Raw genomic sequence first — 3663 nt, forward strand, 5'->3', positions numbered from 1 at the left:
CGATCCGTTTTTGTGGTTATTTCATGCCTGATAGAAAAGGATATCGATCAGGTATTTGAATGGTACAAAATGTAGATAAGAAAGTCAAGCTTTTTTATTGTTTTATTTGCTTGTTTTGGGGTTTTTTGATCTGTCGTTTTAAATCAGAACAAAGGAGCTCTCCTTTCAAAGACCCCTTAGGCTGTGACCGTGTGGCTGGGGAACCGGGGACGGGGGCCAGCATGACTGAGGGACGAGGCCACGTTCATACACAGAATGCTTCCCCTTTCCCCGTGGCCGCCCCCAAGTCCCTCAGGCCCGGCACAGAGGACACTGGCCTTGTGTCCCCTCTGCTCCGGAGGGGTCTCTCCTGCAGGCGTGTACCCTCCTCAGTATACGTCCGGCTGGGGCAGACCCGTCGCCCATTGGCTCCACACTAGCCGAGTCCCAGGCAGGCAGGAAAGGCCGGGAATCTTCCCATGGTCTCAGGTTCCACCGGACGAGGGTCAAAACCACACCCCGTAACGCCTGGGCACGCGGTGGATGCCCAGTGAAGTCACGGTCCCCGCCCTGCGGCCCAAAGCACAAGCCCTCCCCCGCCAGCCCAACTGCCCCCACCTCGGCTCCCAGAGTAGCCTGTGTCCAGGGCTGGCCTTTGGACGCCAGCCCCTGGAGTGTCGCCGGTGGGTCGTGGCAGGCCTCGCGGACTCTGGGAGGTGAAGGAACCAGGACCTGAGCCGGTGGACGGTCCCTCCGTGTTTCCCTCCTCCAGCTGGATAGCAGCTGGCCACTGGGGCCAGGACGGGCAGGGGTGCAGTGGGGAGAGGTGGGCCGGGGTGTCTGTGGGCTGAGCTGCTCCCCTTTCTCCCTGGAGGAAGAAGCCTTGGGCCCTTCTGGAGTGTCTCCCAGGCCCTCCTCCCCCTCCCTCAGCTGCAACCCCAACCCCAGAGCTGGAGTCCTGGCTTCCTGCCCAGAACACGGTCCCACAGGCCCCCACGCATCTGCTCCCTCCTGGGCGAGCTTCTAGTCAAGTGTCACTTTCCCGGGGGCCGTCCCTGACCACCCAGAGCGTCCGCTTCCCTTTCTGCTGCACCTAATTTCCTGTGTGATTCCCGTCGCCACCTGACGCATTGCACACGGGCTACTGGAGCGCCAGCTTTTGGGACAGAAAAGGCCCAGAACTGTTCCCCAGCCTCCCACGAGGTTGCACGTCGGCCACCTGGTGCCTGGGGCAGCCGGCCCGGGCCGGCCCAGCCTCTGCCCGGACAGTAAGGCACAGAGGCCTGAGGGCGTTTCCTGTCCTGTGTGTGTCTGTGCATGTGTGTATGTCTCTGTGTGCGTCTGCATGTGCGTGTCCGTGCATGCGTGTGTCTGCGTCTATTTGTGTCTGTGTACGTGTGTGTCTGCACGTGTGTATATGTCTTGTCTTTGTGCATCTGTGTGCATCTGTGCATGTGTATGTCTGCACATGTGTCTCTGAGTGCATGTGTCTCTGCGTGTGCATATATGTCTTGTGTGTCCATTTGTGTGTCTGTGCATGCATGTGTGCCTGCGTGTGCATCTGTGCATGTATGCACGATTTTGCATGTGTATGTATCTTGCGTGTCTACCTGTGTCTGGATGCTTATGTCTCTGTGTGCATCTATATGTGTATCTGTGCATGCATGTGTCTCTGCACGTGTATATATCTTGTGTGTCTACCTGTGTCTGTGCATGCTCGTGTCTGTGTCTGTATGTGTATCTGTGCATGCATGTGAGTCTCCGCACGTGTGTATGTATCTTGTGTGTCTACCTGTGTCTGTGCATGTGTGTGGGTCTGCACGTGTGTCTCTGTGTCTGTGCGTGTCCGTGTGCATCCATGCATGTGTCTTCATGTGTGTCTGTGTCTATGTGTGTGTGTCTGGACATGTGTGTGTCTCTGCACGTGTGTATATGTGTCTTGTGTGTGTCTACCTGTGTGTCTGGTGTATATTGTTTGCTTTTTGTGATTTCCATAGATGGATCGATTGAACCTGATCAAATCGCTCCTCCCAGCAGAGTACAGAGGAGCCGGGCGGGGAGACCAAAGCTTTTCATTCTCTGTCCTCCTGCGGCGTGTGCACCGTTTTCAAAGGCTTTTTCACGTGTGTCACCTGAGCCTGTTGACACCTGAGCTCAGGTTGGACAGGGGCTGCTGGTCACCTCTTGGAGCACCTGTCCTGTGCCGACCCAGGCAGAGCTGAGAACAAGCCTTTCTGAGGCTCCTGTCTGAAGCAGCAAGTGCATGGTAGGGGGACGAACCCCAAACAAGGACAGAGGACGGTTTTTCAGACTGCGACGGTGTCACTAGGAGGCAAATGGAATGGTGGGGCACGTGGGGCGTGTGGGGGACACTTTTAAACGACCCGGTGGGACCACGCTTTTCTGAGGTGACAGTGGAGATGGACCAGTAACGATGTGAGGGAGCCACCCAGTGGGGGGCGGGAGAGACAAAGGACACCTCAGCTCCCAGGAGAAGGGGGTGAGGTCCTGGTTCACGGGGTCAGCCCACCCCACGTCCAGCCTGAGGACATGACCGCGGGAGGGCTGGGAAGCCCAAGGCTGAGGGAGATGCTTGCCAGGCTGGACGACCACTGACCTAAGCCCCGTCATGTCACAAGGGAAGTCCTCGCCCCCTCCCACCCCCGATGGGGGGCTTGCCTTTCCACCTCCGTGTCAGTTCGGAGGTCACTTCCTGGGCCTCGCTGGGTGACCCTGTCTAGTTACCTCTTCTGCACATAAATGATGCTGACTGTGAAGGGAGGAAGCGGTTTCATCTCTGAGGATGAAACCGTCTCCCCAGTGAAACCCACCTTCACCTCATGCTCCTCTAACTTCCAGCTCCAGGAGGGCGGAGCCCAGCCCTTCACATACAGCCTGGGAGACACTGACGGGGGAGGAGTTTGGGCCCTCCTTGCTCCAGAGTTTCCAGTGGGCTCCACTGCAGGCCAGGCACCCAGCCTCAGTGGGGGGAGGGGGGTGCAGGGAGAATGCCTCCCCACCCCCAGAGGCTGCAGCTCGCGGGGAGCAGCCGGCAGCACAGGGAGTGAGGGGGGATATAGAGGCACCTGGGGTTCTTCACCTGCCCGCTTCAGAAACCCTCTGGGAGGGTGTGGCGCCTGTGGCCAGGTTCACTCACCTTGCTAACCATGACTTTGGGCTGACATTCGTACCCCCTGTCCCCATGGGGCTGGGGTCCAGAAGCTGTGTGTGCTCAGAAGAGGCCACATCTACAAGTACTGTGTCCCCGGGCTGGCGATTCTGGGCATCTGGGAGGCAAATGAGGCGCACACACGCCCAGAGCCGGGGAGGTGGCTCCTCCCGCACGCACCGGTACCGCTCAGTGCCCAGCCCGTCCCGGGGTTAGGGCGAGGGCGTGGTCCCCTCGGGGTGGGTGCGGCCTGGCGGGCATCAGGAGTCTCCGGATTTGGGTCAAACCCCGCGCTCCTCTCGTTCCGACCGGCGCAGGCCCCATCGCCTCTTCCTCCCCCTCACCGAAGCGGGGGCGTGGGGCACAAGGTCGCCGTCTGGCGGCGCAGACGCCCAGCGGCTCCGGGGAGGGACTTGGCCTGGGTTTGGGCCCTCGCTCGTCTGGGGAGGAGCTGAGAGGCCGCAGCTAGCGGCAGGCGGCGGGGACGGGCCGAGGATGCGGGGCGGGGGCCAGGC

Source organism: Pteropus alecto, unplaced genomic scaffold (assembly GCF_000325575.1).
Source record: "Pteropus alecto unplaced genomic scaffold, ASM32557v1 scaffold56, whole genome shotgun sequence".
Lineage (NCBI taxonomy): Eukaryota > Metazoa > Chordata > Mammalia > Chiroptera > Pteropodidae > Pteropus > Pteropus alecto.